General features: G+C 48.1%; 1 long non-coding RNA gene across 1 annotated transcript; it reads left to right on the top strand.

Moving 5' to 3' along the window:
* Positions 1 to 808: 808 nt before the first annotated feature.
* LOC308634605 lies at positions 809 to 25,122 on the top strand. Its single transcript, XR_014019042.1, has 9 exons — positions 809 to 1,147; positions 7,119 to 7,281; positions 8,038 to 8,426; positions 8,759 to 8,869; positions 9,031 to 9,306; positions 9,553 to 9,620; positions 13,086 to 13,254; positions 20,745 to 20,840; positions 23,209 to 25,122. It is a non-coding gene; the product is annotated as an uncharacterized lncRNA (long non-coding RNA).
* The last annotated feature ends 953 nt before the right edge of the window (positions 25,123 to 26,075 follow it).

Genomic DNA, 26,075 nt, shown 5'->3' with positions numbered 1-26,075 from the left:
TTTATTGTGTGCAGGTGGCTGGGGAACTGAAATGAATCAGATTCCGTTCCTGCCTTCAAGGAGCTCCCACTCTAACGGGCAAGCCCGCAAGCACCTCAGACGCTAATAGCAGACCCTGGCCGTGGGGCAGGGAAGTGCCTCTTGCAAAATGCAGAGAGATGACTTCGGGCTCCACGGTAGTGATGGTGGCTTCACGGTAGTGATGGTGGCTTCACGGAGGAGGAGGTGGCATGGGACCCAGGCCTTGAAAGACATAAATAATTCGTTGTTTCTATAGGCTAGAAAGGACGGCAAGCCTAAGGGAAGGAGGAGAGGGGTGTTCCTGAGAGCCTTAGGCTAAACCCTAGCGGAGGAGGACTGGGGAGAGAGAGCCTCAAGCTGTGTCCCGCAAAATTTGGAAAGTGGAGCTAAGCCACTCCTCAATCACATTGGCTCTACAGAATTCGATGCCTCCCCCGGGTTGCTGGTGGGCTCCTGGAGCTCCACCGACCATGCACACGGTTGTTAAGGCCAGGCGGAGCACGCAGTTTGGGGCTCATCTTAAGGCCCCATAGCGCAGAAAGCAGTGGGGAAGTCGGCGATCGTGGTTAAGGGCTGAGGGACTTGGAACCAGGCAAGGAACTGGAATCCAGGGAGGCCTGAACTCTAGCCCACCGGCTCCTTAGCTCTCCCAGTTCTGATGAAGTCTGACATCCGTTCGCGCGGTCCAGGGGCTTTCAGATGGCTTTGACCGGACCTATGATGACAGAAGGTTTGGAACTCCAGGTGTCAAACCTGAGCCTCTTGGAAGGTGCCTGCTGGGCCTGTCGTGGTTCGGCTGTGTGTGGTGTGTGCACACAGGAGTGGGCTCCGTGGGATCGGGGCTTATATATTGCCTGTCTGTTTCTTCTGCGTGTCTGAGTGTGCCGTGGATCGTGTGAGGGACTGTGAGGCCCACGGCCACTCTCTGGGCCAATTTCGTTAAGGCTCGGCCCTTTGCCGAGTTCCGTCATCGCCTGGGGTCATTACCGACCTGTTCCCTCAGAAATCTGGCCTCTCTGCGGACCCACTTTCGGTTCCTGGCTGCCAGGGGAGAAGGCTAGGCTTTGTCTCTCCCTTCCCCACTGGGACCCGGGCCTCAGCGCGGCTTGCCAAGTCTCAGGATGCGGTTAGTTTCTGCTCTCCTGTCCGCGCGCGGACCGGCCGAGCCGCAGGGCGCGTTCTGGCTAGTTCTGCTTTCCCTGCTCTGGCTTCCCGGCTCGGCGGCCTAGCGGGCGGCGCAGGGTGAGGCCGGGAGGCGCAGTTCCTTATTTTACGAGGTGTCGGGCCGGTGTCAGACGCAGCTCCGATAAGTAATACTCCAGTCTGAGGGACCAGAACGTGGTAATTAATCCCAAAGACTTAAGTGTATTTTAGTTCAGGAGAAAAAAAATCACTAATTCAATCGTCCGGAAAATTGAAGTTTGATGCATGAGTCCCCCCTGAAAGGGACGGGCTGGGGCCCGCACGCCTCCCCTCCGCCCCTGCCCGTCACCGCCGGATCCCCCTCCTCCCCACCCTTCTGAGCCGCTGGGTCCAGGAAAGTCCACTCGCCCCGCCCTGCGTGTTCCCAACCTCCAGAACCCAGCGGCACCTGGGCTTTGCTCTCCACCCCCAACAAACAGCCCTTCTTTCTTGAGGGCCAGAAAACAGTTTGTGCTGACAATACACAAGCTCCCCAAATGCATGGAGGGAGAATAAGAGAGTTCCAGAGATGTAAAAGGAGCAGCCAGATAAAGGGTCAGGGTGGGTAAGACCAGGGGCTGAAAGGCATGTGGGAAAAGGGACAGGGAAGCCTGAGTGAGCTGGGTGATGAGGGTCAAAGGGTAGGATGCCGCTGTTGTAAAATGGAGAAATACAGTGGCTTCCAGTTGTGTGTGTGTGTGTGGGGGGGGTGGATAACTGGGTAAACTGGGTAGTGGTGATTGGGCTGTACAGGTGAGGTGTTGTGTGGTGGATGGGTCCATCTATACTGTGCCATGTGCTGGAATGGGGGTCTGAAGTAGACTTTGGCAGGCCTAAGAGCATGGCCTCTGGGTGTGTCCATAGGCCCAGTTTCCCAAAGGACAGGTTCTTGGGACTGAAGTTAAGGAAGATGAGGGTTCCTGGGCTTTATGGCATGTGCATGTGAAAGAACAATACCCTGAAGAAAGGAGAAGTCCCATCTCAAAGTTTTCCTTGGGGTCCCACCTCTGTATCAGCTGCCCTCAGCAACTCATTCTTCTTTTTTCCACTGCTGCCAGTCCTGGGAGAGTCTTGAAACTGAGTGAGTGTGTTTGGTGAGCAGTGTAGGGACCAACAAGAATGTGTTCCTGAGTATGCCACTGAGTGTGTGCAGTTGAGAGACTGAGCATGTGCCAGTGATTGATGGAAACAGAGCATGTGTAACTAGGAATAACTGGGTGTGTTCTGCTGCGTTCTGTGTAACTGATTGTTGCAAACTAGTGTGTGCAACTAGGTGTGACTAAATTTGTGCAATGGAGAGGAAAAGAGTAAAGCTGTCACTGGGGTGGGTATGACCAGTGGGTGAGCAATGCTGGGGTGAGTGATGTGTGCAGGGAGCCACTGTGAGCAGATAATGGGGAGAATGCACATTGATAGGGAATGGAAGCTACAGCCCGACAACACAGGAATCCTAGCCCTGAACAGCTTGGCCACGCTGGCTACTCAAATTTACATGTACAATGTGAGGGCAGAGGTGGAAAGCACCTGGCCTGAAGGAAAAGTAGCTCACAAAAGAAGTGAGCAGATGGTAGTATGGGGAACCTTCAGCAGGGATGTGAGTCTACTTTGAGGACAGCTGAGTCCAGCAAATGAACACTATGAAGGTGCAAGCTGATTCTTTGAAAACAAGTTGGGGAGGAGCTAGTATCCTTTGCTGTGCTGTTGTAGTGGTCTGGCTCCCTTGCTTGCCCCCTCCCATTCAAGTTGGCCTCTAGGTTGAACCTTTGTCTTTGGAGTTGTCTGCAGACCCACCCTTGGCTGCATCAGTCCTCAAAGGCTCTGCTTCTCCCAGTTCACTCAAGGGAAGCTCCTCCTCTATGGGAAGGGGCCAGCTCCACACAAGATGGGGAGAGTACAAATGGCAATATGCACACGTGTGCATGTGGGATGGGTGGACAATGCTTCCAGCAGGGCTGGGAGTGAATGAATCCTGATCACTTGGAATCTGGTGTATGAGTGCATGCAGAGATCCATTGCTGTGCATTGGTTTAGGCATCTGACCCATGTGTAGTTTGTCCCATGGGGAGCTGGATATTGCACTTTGTGAGTGGGGTGGATGCTATGAAGAAGAAAGATTGATTATCTGTGTGTGTGTGTGTGTGTGTCCTGGGACCTGAGCAGATTTAGTTGTCACCACGTGTATACAGGGGTTTGAGATGTAACCATATCTGGGTGTGGATGTGACATTTCAGTATGTGGAATACAGGCATGTCTACCTGAGTGTCTGCACCCTCCACCCCAAATTCAGTGGTCCAAGTCAGGAGCTTTGCAGAGAAAGGGACTCAAGGGCTGGGCATCTCCACTGCCAGGAAATGGGGGCCCTCCTCTTCCTTATCTCCCTCAACATAGAGGCTAGAGTGGGAGACTAGGTAGGAAAGAGATGATCCCTCCCACTTCCCAGAGGCTTTTCAAGGTGAAGTGTCTGGGTCTTCCCTCTTGTGTCTGTCTATTGATCTGGATGCCTGAGGTTTCACATGAAGGGTAGTCCCACAAAGACACTTGTGCACACAGACACAAAGCCAAGCTACCACATAGGCACACAGTGTTTCACAAATATCCCAGAGTAAGGCAGGCACACAGTTACACAGACCCACAATGCCGAAACCCAGTACACACCTACAGTGACACAGACACACAGGATGCCTGAAACACAGTACCAATGGCACACACTCGAATTACACATATAAACCTTTGCTGTTAAACAGATAGACACCATCCTCAGCTCTACAGACAATATAGGCACAGGGACACAGGCACAGGCCACAGTTACCAACAGCATACTAGGCACAAGCTTCCTGACATTCTCTGCAAGCACAGGAGTGGGGAGGGAGCTGGCTGTTCGAGGCTGCTTTGGTGGAAATGCCTGCTGGTGTTCTGATGTTCTGAGGGAGTCCAATAGCAGAGAGGGCAGCCAGTAGCAGACAGGAGTGGTGGGGCAGGGAGGCTTTGGCTGTGTGGGGGAGCGCCCAGCCCCTGGCCCAGGAAAAATCCAAATCCCCAACCACCCCAGAAATGCAATCAAAACCGCCTGCCGCCCACCCGCCCAGCACAATGGCTCTGGCTGGAGTCGTTATCATTTTTGTTAACTTTTTATCGACTGTTTGCTAGATGGCGTGTCAGTAAAGTGTATGATTTGAGATGAAAAATTAGGCAGATTAACCTGAGGGGAGAGCCTGATTGATTACTAAATAGGATCAATTTGAAAGTTTTAGTCCTGGCGTTTCTGCAGAGCCTCTTAATACTTCAAACTTCAATTTTACGGGCGATTGAACTAAGCATGTTTCTGACAAAATTGATATATGTATTAATTTGCTTTAACTGGTGATTAATTACTCTCCACTGAAAGAATTATATGGAGCTGTTTGCCTGCGATTTGCATATTAATCAAATTCTAGTTGATAATTCCGCTGGTGGGGGGGTTCGGGAGGGGCGGGGCAAAAGGGTGTGAAGGGGTGTTTGCGTGTGTGCTGGTGCCGGTGTGCCGGTGTGTGTGGGGGCTACCTACCCCCCCCTTTGCTCGCTCCCTGCTTAGCTGCCAGTTTAGTGCATTAAAACCAAAGATGCAGAACGAGTTTGCCCGGCTATTTGGCGGGAGCAGAAATTGCCTGTCCGGTTTTATGATCTGCTCAGCCTGAGCAGCCGGGTCCTTAATGTCCCCTGTCAAAGTGTCCGCGATTTAAAGGGAAAACGGCCCCCGTTTTAGCGCAGCACCAAGCTGACAAGGGACGAGACAGGACGGAGCACCCCCTTAAACGACTCCCCCCAACAACGATCATGGTTTCCAGGTGGCCCCCAGCTCTGGGGACCCTCAGAAACTGATCTATATCCTTGGAGCAGTACAGCTTCTGGGACACTCCAGCTATGGAGCCCCCCCCCACCATCACTCATATGCATGAGGGTACATGCAGGCACAGCAGAGTACCCAAGACACTGTCACTTGAACTGATGCGCAGGAAGCCACCATCTCAGGCACAGACACGGGGGCTATCCAGTCACACTCCTATTCATGTAGACTCCTGCTCTCAGGCCGGTCTGTAGACACAGTCAGCTACTCACATGCACATCCCGATGCATAGAACCACACACAGGCAGGAAGCACACATAGGCACCCAAGTCACGTTCACGCGGCCTCTCAGGCACACGTGGTCACACACTCTTTGATACACGCACATTTTCAGATTCACAGGCAGACCTTGTCCACCTACATATTGAGGCATGGAGTCCCCTCATACAGGATTCTCACCGAACATACCCCCCAGGAACACGAAGCCCCCCTTACCTCTTCCCCGTTCGGCCTGACTTTTTAAGCTAAAGGGGGTGGCACCACCAAATCAACTTTTCCCATCTCCGATTCAAAGGGTAGGAGTGTAATTAAAACCAGATAATTAATGAGACAATATTCCTCTAGCTACATCTTTAATGAACAAACCCCTTCAGGGCAGCCTCTTCTTCTAGGCTCATTAAAGAGAAGAAAGTTGGGCGGCTCGCAGACTTCCCAGTGCGTTAATAACGAACTCGGGGTGGGTGCCTCGGCCCAGAGCGCGGGAGCCACAGCCGCACTCTCTGTCCCTGGCCCCTCTAACTTTGTCCCTTTGTCCGAATGACCTCCTTCACCAGCCTGGTTCAGTCGTCTCCAGCCTCCCCCAGAGGTTCCCAAAGCCTCAGTTCAGTGACCCCTGTTTCCCCGCCTGTGCTTTTTCTGGCTAGCAGTGCACTCAGACAGAGTCAGGCCTCCGAATCCCCCCAACCTCCGCCCTCAGCCGGGCTGGTAGTCTGGCTGGCTCTGTGAAAGGGAAATGGAGGAAAGGTAGAGGCCATAGTCTCTTGTCCTCTGAACCTCAGTGACCTAGTTGGGTAGCCTAGGATTGGCATTTGAGTAGCTGTCCTGGGAATCGGTGGGCGGGGGGGGGGGGGGGAAGGGAAGAAAGATCAACTCATTTTTTCCCACGCACCTCCTTGCGCACCCCCAGGAATGCGCACTAACAACCACATGCATGTGCATTCGCGAGCACGTGAGCGTTCACACATGGATACGCCCACTTGTTCCGTCCTTACACGCCCACGGTCGGAGGTCCCTGGGACAACTGAGAAAGCCTGGTCCGGGCCTTTCCCTTGCCTCCTCAGGTCGTCCTTGGTTCAGGCTCTAGGATGAGAACCTTTTCACATCTCTTACTGGATGTCCACGCTGGAGCGGACAGCACAGTGGGAAAGACTGGAAGTCCGCAGTGTACTGGGGAGCAAGGCCCAGGGAACCCGAGTCAGACCCGCGGGCGTCGGTAGCTCTTGCGGCTGCTCTGGCGGCGGCGCCTGCGTTCGCCTGCGCCGGCTTTTAGGGATGAGTTATGTGGCAACGAGCGAAGTAAATCTGCATGCGCAAAAGATGCTAATTACTCTTAATAGCCTACCCAGACGCCCCGAGACTGGAAACCCAGAAACGTAAATCTGCTCCCGATAAATATTTTTAATTGTGAAATTTCCTAGAAAGAGGAAGGCTTTGGGTGCGCGGCCGAAGGCACTCAGCTTTGAAGGGAGGGAATCAGCCCCCACCCCGGAAGCAGGGTCCAGAGTCAGGAACCCGCGCGGGGGCGCCGTGAGCAGGCTGAGCGACCTAAGTCGGGCTGGCGGGCGCTGGGTAAAGTTAGTGATGTATCGCATTAATTACCAGTGTGAGCTGCAAATGGTTCGAGGCCCAGGGAAAATTAATGGGAATCCAAATTCTAATTATGTAGCTGTTGTTAAAGAGTTTAACTAGATAGTCACGGAGAAAATTGGATTATGCATAGAAAATATGCAGCCAGCGCGTCTGGGCCGGGGAACGGTCAGGGGACTCGCAGCCAGGCTGTGTTCTGCCCTGGAGGACGTTCCTTTTCTGCCAGGAAGAAGATCCACCTCCGCCCCAGCGTGTAAAGATCCGGGTGTGTGCCTATGGCAGCCGAAGGGTGGGTCTCAGGCTCCGAACATAAGCGGAAGGATGTGGAAGCGTGTTCTTGGATGCGGGAGTGGTCTGGAGATCCAGGCCTTCTGAGTTCCTGGGTCTGGGTAAGCGTTTATGCCCATTTCTCAGACTTTACATCATTGCTCTGGGTCTCGGCTAATACACCCTGTGCTACTTCTGATAGTCACATAATTGCAACTGGGCACTGTGGGTTTATATTTTTTTCCACTCTCAGTTTAAGGAAATAGCCACCAAACGGAAGCCCAATTACACTCGAAGCCTCGTCATTCACTTTATTAAGGACCCTGGATATGTTTCCATTTTCTCAGGAAATGAGGTCTGATCAAGCAGCACTAATACCTCCGGCCTGGGGGAGCCAGCGAGAACTCCCAGGGGGCGGTCTCCATTTCCCCAGGAGTCCAGGAGGCTGGTAGTGCCAAAGCTGCAAAACGGGTGGGGCACCTTGAGGCTACAGATATCCAACCATTCACTCCTCCCATTTCCTCCCAGAACCTCATATTCGTTTCTACCAGTGCCATTCAATCAAGAGCGTGCTGGGTTCCGAGCTCCGGCAGGATGGCGCGGGTGGCGGTGGACTGGAGGGCTGGGGGACTTTGCTGTCCCAAAGGGAGACATAGAGTCCTTTCAAGTTCTATTTTCTGGCTTCCCTGGAGCTTGCCAACCCGCCCCCACCCCACCCCAAGCCGCTGCCAAGGCCTCTGGAGCTGGGCTAGTGGGCGTTGATCGTCTGGGACGGAACTTCCAGGGTCCCAGTTCCCGCCCCCTTCAATCTCTTACTCCATATTTCTATCTCCCCCTCAATGAGAACGCACTCTGTCCCCGCCACCGTCTATTTTAAGGGAGAGGCTGGTGCATCCAGATCTCACAAGGAGCTCCAGTTCCCTAGGCCTAATCCAGCGCCGTCGCCTGCTGGTCGGATCTCGATTTCCTAGACTACCCGGCGCGGTTAACACTAGTGCTGCTGACCAGCCGGCCACACAGCCACTCCTCTCCAGGTCTTCCGTTCCCTCCGCACGGACCCAGGACTGCACTCAGGGGTGAGGAGGAGAGGGGAGAGATAGGCTAAGTCTCGGGAGATGGGGAGGAGCTAGAGAGTTTGGGGCATCAGAGTCTCTCCAACTTGCAGGTGGTTAGGAGAAGCCAAGCTAGTGCCCAAAGGATCTGTACAGGGAAGGCCTCGCACAGAGAAGGGTCCGCGCTTGAGGATGTCCCACGGGGACTAATGGAGGTTATAATTCTGATCTGGAACGAATCTGAGACACATTTAGAGCCCCTTTCCCCTTTCCTCCGTGGGGTGTGTGTGTTGGGGAGGGGGGCGGGTTCCTCAAAGCCAGGGCAAATTCCCCAGCGTCAGGAGATAAACGCCAAGGGTGTCCAAAGAAGCGATAGAAAGAGCCAGGAATCCACACCTTCGCCAGTAACAAGGGTGGGTCGGGCAAGCCCAGAGCAAGTGTCTCCACACAGACCCACAGATTCTGGGAGAAAAGCAGATGGACATGCTCTTCAGAATTTTAATTTCAGGCCAAATTCGGACTCTAAGATTCCGATTTTTTCTCCTAGCTCTCCACAACAGAATCCATAAATTCAGAGAGACAAGAGGACCGATGACACACTGAGACCAAGATCCCCACTCCAGCTCCAGGGACATCCATCTTCTACCTCTGGCAGCTTGTTCGTGCCTTTAGCTCCTTTTTTTTAAATTTTTTTTTATTTTATTTTTTTTATTTTTGCCCTTTCCTAGCCTCTAAAGAACGACGGCTACTTCATAGTCTAGTGTACCCTGTCCTGTTTAGGTGAGGAGGATCCTTAACCCTGGCTCCTTGTTCTTCTAGCTCTTGGGGATCTCCAAGCCAGTCTCAACACCCGCCGACCTCTTCAAAAACCGTGCGCTTTTCGGTGACGCGGGCTTCGAGCGCCACCCAGCGGCATTTGTGGCGACGTTCAACAGCAGCATGCGCCCTTTCAGCTACACTTTTCCTTACCCCCTTTGAAACTCCCAATATCCACCCATCGCGGTGCCACTAATAAAAAGCCCTTACGTGAACACGCTGCACTCCTACTTCCTTGCACAGGTCCTTTAGGAGCGACTGCAGAAAGGAATGCCATGGGTACGGCTAGGGGTTCTCCTTGGAATCCGCAGACCCGGGGTCGCACTTTCAGGGTTGGATATGGGATAGAGCTGAGGAAGGGGTCACTCCACGTCTCTTGTGGTGGGGAGAGAAAAAAAAGGGTCCTCCTTGGGCTGTCTCAAGAGGCCAACCTTCTGGTTGAGCTTCCAAAGGGGAAGTTTAAAGTCCCTAGTCTTCCCTATTTCTATTCTAACCTGACCCCTTCGGGATTCTCCCTGACACAAGGAGCAAAGATCAGAATTCCTTCGGGTCGGAAAAGTCCGGATCCTCACACCCGCCTCCATGCCAGAAAGGTTAGGCAACAGCACCCTCTGCTGTCTGTGATTTGGAATTGCTGGGCCGCCGCTCTGGAGGGCTGAGGAAATTCCGGAACTGATCTCCTGGTGATCTTAGCCATGCCCCTGCCTTCAGGAAGGAAGTTTCTTTCACAAACAGGCAGAAGGGGCTTCATATAAACCTTGTGGATTTGCACAAGGAAGGGATACTCAGTGTTGTTAAGTGCTACCCCTATGGCTAGTTCTGCGCCAATCTTATTTCTCTCCTTTCTGTTGATGGGCCATCTGTCCCCTAACTGGAAGGTTAGAAATTTCTTCCCCTATACCACTTGTGTATGTATATGCCAAAACGTCATTTTGAGCACCATAAATACATACGATTTTCATTTGTCAATTAAGAAATAAAATAATCCAGGCATAGTGGTGCATACCTGTAATCACAAATACTTGGGAGGCTGAGGCAGGATGATTGCAAATTCGAGGCCAGTCTTGGCAATTTTGAGGAACCCTCAGCATAGAAATGCCAGGAGATGGGGGGGGGGAGCATCTGGCTCCTTATTTATCCCTTTACCAATCTTATGCACACCAATCCTGGAGAAGCACAGAACCTATCCCTCCCTACCCCACCTTCTTCCCACTGATGCTTATACACGAGGGAATGTAGTCTGCCATTTGGAATTAGAGATCCTGGGTTTAAGTCATTGGGACTTTGGCAAGTCACTTTATCTCTAAGCATCCATTTAGTTTCTGTGTGTTGGGGACAATGATCCCTGCCCCAGGGTGTTGCACTAAGGACTAGGGCTAAGGTCCCCACAAGGTGCTTTACAAAAGACATATTTTAGATTCAAGATCAGTGCCATAGGTGGGGGTGTTGTTAAGTCCAGGAAAACCTCCCCCAGGCCTAAGCAGTGAGCTATGGAGACTGAAGAGGGCAGTTACCAGATGGGAGACCAGGTAGGGGCTGTCACCTCCTTTGGGATTCCCCTCTTTGTGTGCACCTGTAGGCATCTCCTCCACAGCTCCCTAGGCCTCCATACTACTTCCACCTCTTCTTCTCAGCCAATTCCCCCATTAAAAAACTCTAACTCCTCTCTCTGAGAAAACAAAAGGGAAATAGCCTTACCAATTATTGCCGCAAACACCACCTCAAAGGAGTTGGGTTTACCTAGTGTCAGTTTCAGACATTAAAAAAGTGACTGCACATCAAGTTCTAGGGAACCTGTTAAAAAGTCACGGGCTGTGCCCTGGAACATGGCCTCCAGGCAATTGGGACTCCTCTGTCCACAATGAGACACATTGCCCTGGAATATCTAATGATGATCATAAGCAGGTAGTGAGATCTTCTGGGGAAGCCCTCCCCAAGATGCTCTGTCTCTGGTTTTCTTCCAGGGCAGAGGCTAGGGTTGGGCTAGGAGTAGTGAGCTGGGCAGACTTTGGGGAAACAATATTCAAGGACATTGATTTAGAATGATAGGAGTCAGGTCTAACAGAACAGGGCTTTGAGGTGTGGGTAGCGAAGTGTTAAAAGAGCCTCACTCATTCTAGCTTTCCTTAACCTTTATAAACCTTTATAATGCTCAGGTGCTTCAGTAGCTGGTGTCCCAAGTGGAATGGGAAGTTTTCTGATTTTTTTTAAGAGAGAGTGAGAGAGGAGAGAGAGTGAGAGAGAGAGAGAGAGAGAGAGAGAGAGAGAGAGAGAATTTTTAATATTTATTTTTTAGTTCTCGGCGGACACAACATCTTTGTTGGTATGTGGTGCTGAGGATCGAACCCGGGCCGCACGCATTCGAGGCGAGCGCGCTACCGCTTGAGCCACATCCCCAGCCCCAAGTTTTCTGATTTTTTACTGTTGTTGTTGTTTATTTTATGTGGTGCCAAGGACTGAACCCAGGGCTTCACACATGCTTCACGAATGGAAGATGGACGGAGATGAGGACTTGAGGATGCAGGGACAGTGCTGCTAACACTGATTACTGGACCTAGCCACCCATCACCTTACCCTGTTGTCTAGCTGTTTTCTTCCAGTATCAGTGAGCTCACAGGAGCCTCTGTACTTGGCTTTTTTTTTTTTTTTTTTTTTTTTTGTACTGGGGATTGATCCCAGAAATGCTCTACCACTAAGCCACACCCCCAGCCCATTTTATTTTATATTTTGAGACAGGGTCTCACTAAGTTGCCTAGTGCCTCCCTCATTTGTCAAGGTTAGCCTGGAACTTGCAATCTTCCTACCTCAGTCTTCCAAAGATTATAGGCATACACCACTGCACCCAACTTTCTTAACCCAGTACCCAGTATCCCATGGAACTGGGAGCAGAGTTGGGTGAAAATGTGCTGAAGCATGTTTTCCTGATGCCCTGGCATAGCTTTGATCAAGTTCCTAAAGTCTCTGATCCAACAATATCAACTCCCTTCTCTTTTCCTCTAATCTGCTGTGAAGGAACCACCTTGATTTGATTTTTAAACTCCTGTGTATGCATATAAATGTGTTTATACAAGTTAAGCTTAAAGGTAAGCTGAGATTCCTGAGCTCTTGGTCCCCACAGGACAATAATCAGGTGTGGCTAAGGCAGGGTGGGAACCTTGCAGCCAGAGAAAGAGGCTGTCATCAGGCAGGAGGGAAGGGGCTGGGAACCCAGGCCATCACAAGCAGAAGGCTCCACCAAAGAAAAGAGGAGGTCATAGGGCATGGAAGTTTTCTTTCTTTTTTCTGTGGACTCAGATAGGGATGTCAGAGTGCAGGAGAAGTGGAGGACTTAGAAGGACAAGGGGGACTTATGCCTTGGAAGGTTAAGGTAAGATCCAGGTTGCTTTTCAGCTCCAACCTTCTATAAATCTGGCTTCCACATGACAGCAGACTTCAAAAGGCAAATTCTTTGGAAGATTCAGGAGCTTTCAAGACTTATCTGTTGAGTGAATGGTTGAATAAAGGGCTGGGGCTGTAGCTCAGTGGCAGAATGCTTGACTAGCATGCATGAGGCACTGGGTTGGATCCTCAGAACCACATAAAAGTAAACAAGTAAAATAAAGGCATTATGTCCATCTACAACTACCAAATTTTTTTAAATGGATGAATAAATAATGCAAAATGGCTACTTGTGGGCATAACTGTGTTAATTAAAGAGAGAGGGAGAAATACACTTTGTAAATCACTTGAAACTATTTGGACAGATGTCTTGGTCATTTTAATGAGCAGACAGTTACACAATGTACAGAGACCCTTACATGTGATCATCTCAGTCCCTAGAACAACCTGGAGATATGGGTATTAGACTCTATAATGGGGGCCTGAGGCCGGAAGGGCCAGTGCTATGGTTTGTGGGAGAACAATCAGGGTTGGACCTGCTCTATAAGCCTGGGAGCAATGCCCTGCTCTCTTCACTGGGGGGCCCTTGGGGGTCTGTGCTCCTGTGTGGGCTGTAAGGCTGATGATATGTGGCTTCAGGGTTGCAACCTCTTCTTTAAGTGTCCCTTTCCTCCTCCCAGGTGAGCAGTGTTGCAAATTTGCCAGCTTCTTGCAACTCAGAGTGTGGTCAGAGACCAGCAGCAGCAGCAGCACCTGACAGCCAGTTAGGAAACCAGAATCCAATCCCGACCCAGACCTGCTGAGTCGGAGCTGTCTTAAGGAAATCTCTCCAGAGGTTTGCACTCACAGGTGAATGCTAGACCTGTTTTCTGTGCCCACAGAATAAGGTCTGGCTCACCTTATTCACAGGAAGCATCTTGCTTGGCTGGGGGTGCCCGTTTGTTTCAAGACCAGCAGTCTCTCGTCCTAGTTCAGATATCCCAGGGCTTCTGCCTTCCAACCTTCCCTCCTCTTCCAACCAGAAAACCAGATCCTCTGCTCTCCCCCATACCTCTACCTTACTCTGTTTTTAAAAATGCATCTTTTATTTTAGAATAGTTTTAAATTTATAGAAAAGTTTCAAAGATAGCACAAAGAGCTCCCACATACTGCCATACAATGTCCTCTATTGGTGATGTCACATGACTATTGATATATTGCTGTTAACTGAACTCCCACTTTATTTATTTATTTATTTATTGGTACTGGGGTTGAACCCAGGGGCACTTAACCTCTAAGCCACATCCCCTGCCCTTCTATATATTTTATTTAGAGAAAGGTTATTGCTGAGTTACTTAGATTTGCTAAGTTGCTGAGGCTGAACTTAAACTTATGATCCTCCTGCTTCAGTCTCCTGAGCAGCTGGGAATACAGGCATGCAACAGCACACTCAGCTGAACTCCCTCTTTATGGAGATTCCATTAGTTTTCCCTCTAACATCCTTCTTCTATTTCAGGATTCTAGCCAGTATACTATATTACATTCAGTTATCACATCTTTGTTTCTTTGTGACAGTCTCTTGGACTTTCCTTGTCTTTTATTCACTTAATAGTTGAGTGGAATATGTCAGGTAGTTTGTAGAATGTCCCTTGATCTGGATTTGACTTGTGGCTTTCTCATGTTTCAGCTAGGTTGTAGGTCTGAGGTGAAGTGCCCTTTTCAATTACATCACACTGGGGTGACATCTCATGTGCAGACAATCAATGTGACTCACTTTGATGATATTACTTAATCACCAGGCTAGGGTCCAGTATGTCTTTTTTTTTTTTTTTTTTGGTACTGGGGATTGAACTCAGAGGCATTTGACCACTGAGCCACATCCCCAACCCTATTTCATATTTTATTTAGAGACAGGGTCTCACTGAGTTGCTTAGCACCTTGCTGTTGCTGAGGCTGGCTTTGAACTCAAGATACTCCTGCCTCAGCCTCCTGAGCTGCTGGGATTACAGGCGTGGCCCACTGTGCCTGGCCTGCCTTACTTTGATCCTTTTCTTTCTCCTTTCCCCAAGTCCCTCTAGTTTCCTTCCTGGTTAATATTTGTCAATTGTTTTAGTAGTTAATAGTATGTTTGTATTTAAGCCACCCCCCACCCCCAATGCATTTGTCCCTGTGCGTCTGAGGCTGCTGTTGTGTTGTCCTTATTACTGGCCAGCAGCCAGGACCCAGTGTGTTGTTGGGATGCAGCCTCTGCCAACAGAAGCACAGGTGCAGTCACCTGTCTCCTGCAGACTCCAAGCCTAAAAGCTACAGGGAGGCTGCCCATCAGGCCCTGGAGGCAAATAGAATATTGGGCCTTGGACAAGCCAAGGTACACTGAGGATGATTTAAGAAAGTGTATTCTTCTTGGGCTGGGCATATAGCTCAGTTGGTAGAGTGCTTGCCTCGCATGCACAAGGCCCAGCACCACAAAGAAAGAAAGAAAGAAAGAAAGAAAGAAAGAAAGAAAGAAAGAAAGAAAGAAAGTATTTTTCTTCAATTGGTTAGAATTAAATTAGAAGCTGATGGTGGAGGGTGTACTGGGATGTAGCTCAGTGGTAAAGCACCTTCCTAGAATGCAGAAGGCCCTGGATCTATCTCTCTCTCTCTCTCTCTCTCTCTCTCTCTCACACACACACACACACACACACACACACACACACACACGAGAAATAAGAAAGAAATTAATTGGAAATAGGAACATGCTGACTGTATGAGGGAGGGAGAAACAGAGGGACTCGGTGTTGGACAGTATGCATGTGCTTCTACTTTCATATTTTTGTCCTGTTTTCTGCAGTACTGGGCATTGAACTAGGGCCTCATGAATGCTCGGCAAGTGCCCTCTCACTGACCTACATCCTCAGCCCCTTTTAATTTTTAAGAAAGGGTTTCACTAAGTTACCCAGGCTGGCCTTGAATTGGTGATCCTCCCGCTGGGTTTACAGACTAGCATCACTAACCCTAGCCCATATTTTTGTTTTAGAAAAGCAGTGCTGAATTGAAATATCTACTTTAAGCTTTCAATCCACCTGTGCTCCATAAGGCAGTCCCCCATGTCCATCCTGGATCTAGGGTTACCTTTTTCTAAGCAATCAGGGAAGAAATAGAAGTTAAAGAGATGTTGCAGGGGCTTTACCAAACAAACTTGATGCTCTGGAAAGAAAATTCTGACCTCTGGATGGAATTGATGCTTTAGTGTCCTGAGGGCTGAAGTGAGAGAGGTGTGCAAGACTCATGCTAACCTGGCCTACCCTCAGTGATCCTACCTACCAACCCTATAGAAGTCTTAGAATCACATTGTAGAATTCCCCATTTGGTGTCTAGTCTGCATGGATCCAGGATTGTTCCTGAAAGAACAGTTATACTCAATAGTCATCATACGTGTCACATAGGAGTCTGCCTTTGAGATGTTCTACAGGATTCTTTGCTACCTACCACAGAATACATGATGGGTCCAGATAGATAATAAGTCACTGGCCAGTTTTCCCTCAAGAATGGTGGTGGATGGTGGGTTGTGGGGAAGGGAGAGATAGTCAGATCCATCCCCATGAACTCTGTTTGTTCACATAACAGCCACTATGGAAGAATGTTCTCAGCATTCATCTAAGAACTGGCCCTTCCATCCAGTTGCACATGCCCTTGAGCCTCACATTTCCAAAGGTGGGGGGGGGGGTAAGGAGAAGTATCTTGATGCTATTTGAAAATACTTTATTATCTCTTCAGTGGCAGGGAATGGAAACTCACCCATGATAGCCTGATGTGATATAGATACAGGGGATTTCTCTCTGGGATCCTTCCCTGGAGGTGGCTGCCCAGACATGGCTGGTTGGACCAGATAGATACAGACTCAGACTGGGCTTGCCAAAGCCTTTCCTCTGGGCATTTGAGCAAGGGGTAGAGAGTGGTCAGGACATCTCTGTAGCTGCTTGAATTTGTACACTCTGGAGCTGTAAGCAATAATGTTCAGCCTTGTGCTCATGGAGAACTGAAGGAAGTTGTCTCAATTAAGATGCCCGACACCATGAGATCTAGAGAGAGAAGGGCTGCCTGATTCTGGGCCTGGATGTGACACCTGTTCCAGGTTCCAGGAGACACTTGCATCCCTAGTTTGACTACTATTTCATCTAAGTTAGCCTGAACAGGTCTCTGTCAGTTATACCTAAAGAGGCCTAAGACAGGGTATATTGTAGGGGATCAGAAAATGTCCCAGAAAGGAAGGGCAGGAAGTGCAGTTGGATTCAGGAATTGAGAATATTTTGTATGTCTCCCTTTCTCTTTCTTTCATCTTGCCCAGATAGTTCTTTCTCATTTCTATTGATCTCAGTACACCAGCTTTCCTCTTTCCCCCCCCATTAGTGGTCCCCCCAAATTCAGATTTCTCTAAATCTATGTAGTGTTTAGTTCAAGCTATTGGGCTCCAATCTCTACTTCTTAGCTTGGCTCAGCCAATGTCTTAATCTCCTTGGGTCAGGTTTCCACTCCTGCTCACAATGGGAACAAAGGAGACTCATATAGAACATTGATCAGGACCTATGTTTTTTTTTTTTTTTTTTTCGGGTACTGGGAATTTAACCCAGGACACTTTATCACTGAGCTCCATCCCCAGCCTTTTTTTGAAACAGGGTCTTGCTAAGTTGCTTAGGGCCTTGCTATATTGCTGAAGCTGGCCTTGAACTTATGGTCCTCCTTTCTCAGCCTCCCAAGTTGCTGGGATTATAGGTATGCACCCCACTGGACCCATGTTTTAAAGAAGAAGCAAGAACCTAATTTAAACTGATCTAAGTGGAAAAGCAGAAAAGGCTTAGCTTATGTTGCTGATATGAGTAGAGTGGAGTGGGCTTCAGGGACAATTGGATTTAGAAATGCCAACAAAGTCACTGGGGCTCTGTTCCTCTCTCTGTGTTGGCCTCATCCCCTCATGTTGGATCTTCATGTGGCAGATGGAGATGAAGGAGACAGACAACTCTAATATTATATCACCTCAAATAGTGATTTGGGGGTAAAGGAAAGGCTGTCTCCTGTTACTTTACTTAACTGCAAAATCCCAGTTAAGAGCTCATCAAGCTAGTTTGAGTTGAACATCCTTCCCTGGGCTGATCACTGCAGCCAGGGGTGCAAGGATGCTGTCATTGGTAGTTCCTCCCTGCTTGCATTGGGGTACAGGGAGCTTTTTTAAAGAATAGAGCTGGTTGAGAAGTTGTTGGTTCACTGTGCTAGGACACCCCTTTCAGGAGTTTGGGATGTAGCAGATACACTAGCAGGGAAACTGGCAGAGAAAGGTGGCAGTCATGGCTCTGGATCCTCCTCTTCTGTGGTCCTGATCAGCTGTCACTCAGAAGCCTGTCTTTGCAGTTCTGAATCACTCCACTAGCAGTCCTTTGGCCTCTACCATGATCTTATTTTTTCTTGGAGCCTTAGTATCCTGCTATGACTCATTCTCCCTGGACTCAGCCAACTGGCTCCTGGAGGCCAGTTTCCATTCTTGGGGAGGATTCTGATGCTGGGTTCTGAGCAAGAGCCCATGGGTTGGTACTGCCCCTTGGAGCTGGACACTGTGGCTTACAGGAGCTACTAAAGCCAGAGGAGGTCAGTTTATGCAGGCAATGATCTGTACTTGGTACAGCATTACTGGCCCAGGCACGAGGCCTGGAAGATTCCAAGCAGAGCTGGCTTATGTCCCATGTGGGTCTTCAGAGTAGCCCTTCCAGTAGCAATTATAAGCTCCTCTCTGTGTTGACTTCTGTCATCCCGAAGTCTTAAGCAAAGTTTTGTCAAATGCTTACAATAATAGAGGGACGTTGGAGGTCAGAGGCCTGCAGGCAATCCCTGCCTTCAAAACTGAGACATGGGGAGACACCAGGATTACTTCATAGCTCCAGTTGTCTCTCAAACAAGTCTGTTCAGACATCTTCAAATATGCATTTTCACAGTTCTCTCTGCCAGAGTGTTGACACGTGGGCTGGCTTTCCCAGGGCTGAGTGCTCCCCTGCTGCTCTGTGTGAAACTCCCTCCCCATACTCAGAGGCCCAGGATTGCCCACAGGCAGGAGGGAGCCTGAGGAGCATTCCTGCCTCTCAGTTAGTGCCTCTTCTGTTTGCAGAATCCCTCAGCACAAAGCACTTGATGTGTGTGGACAAATCTGTCCAGTCTTTCAAAAGACATGATTCTTGGGTGTGAGGACAGAGAAAGGACTGTCTTCCTTCACCTGCCTCCTTTGCTTCCTGTACCCCACCTCTCAGCTCTGCCTGGGAAGATTCTGAGAGTAGCCAGGGGGGCTGAAGCTTGAGGGCCACAGCAGAGGCAGAGGCTGAGGCTGGGGAAGGACCTTGCCCCCTGTCTTACTGGGCAGCCCGGGCTGTCTGCCCTTAGGATCCATTATCCTACAAAGGAATGAGCAGGCATCTAGTAAGGAATAATAAGTACAGGCTGGACACATACTCGTGTTAATTCAGAAACTGAATTTTGATAGTTTATTTTGAAAAATATTTAAACCTATAGAAAAGTTTTTGTTTTTTTTTTTTTAAAAAGGAACAAAAAGTATAATAAACTTCTAAATCCCTTTCACTGAGAACTAATATTTTACTACATTTACTTTAATCTATCTGGGTTTACACACATGAAAACAAACACATGCACACATATAAATGTAATTAGTTTTGGGGGTTGTGCATGAGATATTTTAGGGTAAGTTTTAGACCTCATAATTCTCCATCCTGAAGTACTTTAGCATATAACTTTTCCCCCCCCCAGTACTGAGGGTTGAACTCAGGGGCACTCTGCCACCAAGCTACATCCCCAACCCTTTTTATTTTAATTTGAGACAGGATCTCACTAAATTGGTGAGACTGGCCTCAAACTTGCAGTCTTCCTGCCTCAGCTTCATGAGTAGCTGGAATCACAGAGTGTGCCACCATGTGCTACTAGCACATAGTTCTGAAAAGCAAGGACATTCTTTTACATGTCCTTAGACAATTACAAAATTAATGAAATGTCATTGATACACACTAGTATCTAATAAATAATCCATATTCAGATTTTGTTCTTTGTCCCAATTCTGTCTTTTAAGCCACTTTTTTTTTTCTTGAGCCAAAATTTCAATCCTGGATTTATTGTTGTGGTTAGTTGTTGTGTCTCTTTAGTTTTTTTTAAATCTGGAAAAATTCTTGTGAACCTTGGTTGCTTTTCATAATATTAACATTTCTGAAGTTTGGCTGTCTGGCAGCTTCCTCATGATTAGATTCGGTTTGTGCATTTTTGACAGGGACACCACATGACACATGCTGTGTCCTCCTCACTGCATCAATCAGAAAGCAGAGGATGTCAGTGTGTCCCAGTATTGGTGACATTAATTTTGATCACTTGCTTAACATGTTTTTTGCCAGATCTATCAGTTGTAAAGGTTGTTTTCTTTCCCTTTGAAATTAATCATCTCTCTGTGGGGGAAATACTTTGAGACTGTTCTTTTCCTCCAATAAACTCTTGCCCTATAGTTTTAGCATTTATCAGTAATTCCTACCCGAATCAGTAATTCCTTCCTGAATCAGTCATTACCATGACACTTGCAGAATAGAGTTGACTCCTCTCAACATCTAGAATTAGCTGCTATTTATTATATCATTTTCCAGATTATGTCATTGGCTCAGAAAGGCCAATAATTGCCCAAAGTAACACAGTGATGAGATTCAGACTGATCTGACTCCAGAGACTATGACCTGCTACCCCTCCAGCCGTGAGATCTGGGAAATGAAGAAAAGATCTCTCATCACATCTCTCCCTCTGCACACTCTAACCTGTTGCTCCTGTCCCTAAATGGGAAGCTGAGCTCTGATCATACTGGGAGTGAAAGGACTGGGATGCAGGATCTTCTCTGCAATTCTCCATCTCCCAACACTTCCATTTTGTGCCCTCCAAAAACTGATATGCAGAGCAGATGTCTCAAAAGGAAGTCACCTTGATTATCCTGTCTTCCCTGTCTCACACACACACACACACACACACACACACACACACACACACAGGAGTTGAGTGACTTTCTCCCCATGTTAGTATGAGCCTGGTATGGGATAGGCTTTGCCATGCAAGTGAGTGGTTAGGGGAGAATTAGAAGCAAATAGCTACTGGGCAACTGCTCTTAGGATGGACTGAGAATGCAGTGTGTCCGTGAGTGTGTGTGAGCTTCTGTGTGTACAGTTAGAAATTCTAGAAGGGAAAAGAGGAGAGGAAGTAGGTGCCTAAAGTTACTGGCTAGAATTAGACTGCTGGAAGTTGAACCTTGGGTCCACCACCAATTTTGTGATCTCTGACAAGATGCTTAATCTCTTTAGGTCTTGGGTTTACCACCTGTAAAGTGGGCACATCAGCACCTGGCTCATGCAGTTGTTGTGAGGATTAAAAGAACTAGTCTGAGTGAAGATGCCCAGGTGAGAAATTGCTCAGTACACATTGGGGGTGTGCCGAAGAGGAGAATGACATGGGCCATGGTGGTGGGCAGAGGGCCTCCGCCACAGGACAGTGTCCACATTGGGAAATATCCCAGGCTGGTTTTTCAGAGATAGGGGCAGGATGGATATTCCTGTTATGGGGCAGGGAGGGCTGATGACACACTCATTCACTTGTTTGCACTTCATCTCTCACCTGCTTCCAGAAAGGCTTTAAGGTGGCTCCTAATTAAAGCCTCAGGTGCCTTAGCCTGCTGGGATAGGAGGACCAGCTGGAGGTTGGCTTATGTGAGACTGGCACAACATGGCAGGTCCTGGGCTCACCCGGTGGCAGGGGAGATGAAATGCAGACTCCCTCACTGTGATGTGGGGAAGATGCCAGGCATGAGGGGCCCAGGTGGAAAAGCAGTCTGATCCCTCACTGGCCACCTGGACCTAGGCCAGAGAAGGGCTGGAGGTTGGGTGTCTCTAGACTGAACAAAGGAACATGGGAGGGAGAGTAGGCACTGAGAAGGTCTATGGAATCTGATGGAGCCATTTCTAGTACTTGCTTAGTTGGCTGTCTTTGGCTTGGATCGTCCTGTGGGATATCTGTGTTGCCAGTCCTGGGCCCCTCAGCAGCAGAGGCACTAGCCCTCCCCTCCAGAAACTGGTGGCTGTCATCTATGGAGGATCAGCCTTTCCTGTTGCAGGGGGCCCAGGTGTCACTGATCTCGGGGTGAAATTTCCTTATGGAGGAAATCCTGCCCTCCCTTCCAGTGTCTCTCTGCTCTAATCCTGTTTCAGCATGGGTTGGGCCTTCCTGCTCCACCTTGAAACAGTCCCAAAGTTCTACTGGTCCTTCTACCTTTGTCTGACAGCACATTAAGGAAGAAGCCCCTGGCTCCCACCCACTGGGAACTCTTCTTTCTCAGGGCACCCAGGGGTCCTGAGCTTTGTCTGCCCTCCCCACACCATTTCCTTTTACCTTGAACATCCTGACTCCCCAGCTTCAGCTCAGATCAGGTTTCTGTTGGAGGCACGTTGACAGCCAGCATCCCCACGTTACACCAAGTTTTGGCAAGTCTATCTCAACTCTGACAGACTTTCTGTCACACTTCCTTACAGCTACTTAAACTGCACTTTACCATGTAATGGAATACCTTCCATTTAGGGGTCTCCCCCAGGCAGGATTAAACATGATGACAGTTCCTAAAAGTAGGAGCTAGGATTTAGATTAAAAAGGTAGGTAGCTAGACTGCGGGGAGAGGAACAGAAATTGTAGAGCCAGCTTCTGCCAACCTGGGTTGCCCAAGCTGGAGAAGTAGAGAGGACTACTCTACTCAGTGGATCCCTGCTTCCTCCTTGCTCTACAGAAGGGAAACCCCTTCACCCTGGGGCAAAGAAAGGGGGGTAAGAGTGAGATAGGATGGAAGAAATTAAAAAGATAGGTAGAAATGAGACAAAAGAAAGAAAAAAGGAGATTTTCACTTTGTTCTGAAAACTTGTGGTAGGGTTCCTTACACCTTCACTCCCCAAGCCAGCTTTCACCTCAGACTGTCACTCACAAATTTCTGGGATATCTACAAATATTCACTCACAACCTTAAAGTTAGTGGTAATCCCTTATGATAATTGTCCTGTGCAGTGTACTAACACATGTGTTTTTAGAGTAGGTTAAGGGAGACATAATATTTTAAGAAACGTCTAATATAGGGTACATTCCAAACATTATCTATTGATCAGATAATGGAGGCAATGTCAAAGGTCCTGAGAACAGGCAGACCACCATAAACCATCTTGTGATCACCAACTGATGTCATCCCCACACACCTTTTCATGACCATCCCTCACCAAGTTTCCTTTAAAAAAGAAGAGCCTGAGACCTCAAAAGTATGCCTCGCTCTTGAGATAGCCCACATTCTGCCTTGGATGGGTTCTCCTTGCTTCCCTGAACAAATCTCTGCTTGTGCTTCTATCTGCACATCTTGAAATTCTTTTCTGCAATGTTTGTTGGGGACTCCTTTATCCTGAGTTGAGGTTCCCTCTCCAGGACCTCCTTTGACCCCTCCAGTGACAGGTGAGAAGAGAAGGGATCATCAGAACTGCACTGGCCTGGAGTCAGAAGGCCAGAGGAGGACAAGCTTCCCTACAGGGATTGAGTGGGGAGAATCAGGGAGACAAGAGGTGCCTAGAGAGACCTCCGTTGGCCATTCTTATAGTTTGAGATACGCCCACGTGGGAACTTGTTAGAAGAAGGAATCATTGGCTGCAAGGAACGGGGCATTACCCAGACTTGCTCAACAAAAGGGGAAAGTTTCCTGAAAAGAAACTGTCTGTCTATCTGTCTGTCTCTTTCTCTCTCTCCCCAGAAGAGAAAGAGTCTGAGAAAGGAAAGACCAAGAAAGGAAAACCATTCCAAACAAAGCTTGAAGAAATGACAGAAAGTCACCAGAACGGTGAAGAAGATACCTTCACTCCTAAGGATAAGATGAGCTGACAGGAGGGATCAACAGTTCCTTCTCTGGAAGGAACTGAGGTAGTAATACCGACCTGGGAAGCAAGAGTTCCACAGAAAAGGAGTCACATGGGCTGGGGATGTAGCTCAGTTGGAAGAGTGTTTGCCTGGCATGTACAAGGTCCTGGCTTCAATCTCCAGCAATGCAAAAAAAGAAAGGGAAAGGAGGAACAATAGATCTCATACCAGTTCAACAAAAAAGGATAAATGTTGCCTTGTTTTCTGTGTTCTAAATACTTTCATAAGTGAGAAAAAGGTTTTTTGAAATAAGAGGGGGGGAAAAAGGTAGACACCCCCTCACCAGCACTGTGTACTAGGCTGGGCACCTGTATGAAGTTTTCCTAATCAAATGGCCTCTCCCAAGACTGAATTCTGAAGAAGAGACACTGGATAAGCAGGAGTGGATGAAGGTCATTCATTCACCCCAGCAATAGAGGCCTGACCTGAACATCTGGCTGTTCCACTGATCCTCTTTCCTGGTCCTGATTTCCTGAGATTCCTTCCAGTATATTCCATTTTGGTTAGTTAGCCATTTAAGTTTAAATTGGTTTCGGTTGCTTGCTATCAGGGAACACTAACTGCTACCTGTCAGGAAATGGATGTCCCAGCCATGACATGACATTTTCTTTTCTTTTTCTTTGCAGTACAGAAGATTGAATCCAGGGCCCCTTGCTTGCTAGATAAACACTCTAGCCCTGAGCAATAGCCCAAACCCTTTTTTAAAAATTTAATTATGAGACAGAGTTTTGTTAAGTTGCCCAGACTGGCCTCAAATTTGTGAAACTTCTGCCTCAGCCTCTCTATAGCTGGGATTACAGGCATGTTCCACCACACCTGGATTGACTCAGCATTTTCTTCAAATGCAGTAATGACTGCTAGAGTCTCTGGATCCCAAATTCAAATTCCTGGGAGAAAAAATCTGATTGGCCAGTTGAGTTAGATATCCACTCATGGCCCAAACAGCCTGGCTTCAGAGGAAGGCAGGTTAACATGAAGCTAGTAAGGCTAGTGGGGAGGCTGACAGGACACATATCCACATATGGTTATGTAGACTGTGCAATGTATAACTCCAAGGGGTTCCATTCACATTATATAACCTTTGTAAATACCTCTATTCATAGTGAAACCATGTTAGCAGATGGCAATAAAGTGTGTAGAGAAAGGGGTAATTTTTCGAATCCTATGTAAGTGAGCTGGCTCATTCCTCAGCAGGGAAGGGTTTGGTAGGCATTTGTCAGAGAAGACAGCATGATTTTATGTATTAGTCAGCTTCTTGATACTGCAATGAAATACCTGAGATAGCCTACTTATGAAGAAAGGAAAGTTTATTTGGTTCATATTTTTGGAGGTTCAAGTCCAAGATTAAATGACCCTGGTTTGGACCTTTGGTGAGAACAGCACATCATGGTGGAAGTATGAGTTGGAATGAGTATTCATATCTTGAGTAGGAAGTAGGGGGTGAGTGGGACCAGCCAGGGTCCCATGAGGGACCTTTCAAAGACACACCTCCAATGACCTAAGGACCTCCTGATAAGCCTATCTCTTAAAGTCTGTAGTACCTCCCAATATCTCCATGCTGGGTACTAAGCTTTTAACATGTGGATCTTTGGGGCATACTATCCATATTCAAACCATAGTAGTTGCCTATAACCCTATGGTGTACTCTACATGTCATACACAGCAGGGTGGGTCTGGTGGCCTTGTTGTCTGAAGCAGATATGTCCTTAATATGTAGTAACTAGCCATGAAGAACCCAAAGTTTAAAAAGTAGTTGGCTTTGGGATGAAAGAGGATAAAAGGAAGACTATCTGGGCATCAATACTGACAAGCCAGTTCCCACCCCCAGGGATTCCAGAGCTATTGTACAGGGCACTCTCAGCCAAATCCATCAAAAGTTCTCTGTAGCCAACTTGTGGAAGGTTTTCATTCAGTCAATGATTGTGGGTGAATTCTGTGTTATGAGTTGGGAGCAAACAAAGCAGGAACAAGAGTCAAGGTCTAGTCTAGCAGGACAGATAGTCATGGAACCAATATTTACAAAGTGTGAGGTGTTCTATGAGTGGGGAGATCCAGGATATCTGGAGAATGTCATTACAAGGGGAAAAGAGACAAGATTTTCGAGGAGTAATGGACAACTGTAGGGTAAGTAGGAATCAGCCAGAACAAGTGTGAAGTAGGGTAGATGAAGGTGTTGTTATTTAAGCTACAGACCAAATTTCTGTTAGAAATAAACTAAAAAGTTCAATGTATCAAATACGATAGCAGTTCTTTCTCTCTTCTATTAGGGGTGAGTTTCCAAAACCAGTAGTTCAGCTCCAAGAAGTCAAACCAAAATAGGGAGTCAAACAAGAGAGAAATGTTCAGCGGGTATGGGGCCTAGACCTGTAATCCCAGTGACTTGGGATGTTGAGGTGAAAGGAACACAAGTTCAAGGCCAGCATCAGCAACTTAGCAAGACCCTGTCCAAAATAAGAAATAAAAAGGGCTGTATGTACCTCAGTGGTAGAGCACCCCTGGGCTCAATACTCAGAATCCCTCTACCCTCAAATGTACTTCTCCCTCTCATGTAAAAGTCCAGAGTAGAGAGGGCAGGTTTGGTGCAGAAACTTTGTCAGGAAGTCTTTGGGACTTTGTTATCTACTGGGGTACAGTCAAGGGAACAGAACCACTGGGACTGTCATGGAATAAATCATTTATTATATGAATTTGAATTTACCTATT

The sequence above is a fragment of the Spermophilus citellus genome (assembly GCF_964194105.1).
Source record: "Spermophilus citellus genome assembly, chromosome: 15".
Classification (NCBI taxonomy): Eukaryota; Metazoa; Chordata; class Mammalia; order Rodentia; family Sciuridae; genus Spermophilus; species Spermophilus citellus.
Note: the sequence above shows the minus strand (reverse complement) of the source record. Positions and strands in the feature narration are given on the sequence as shown.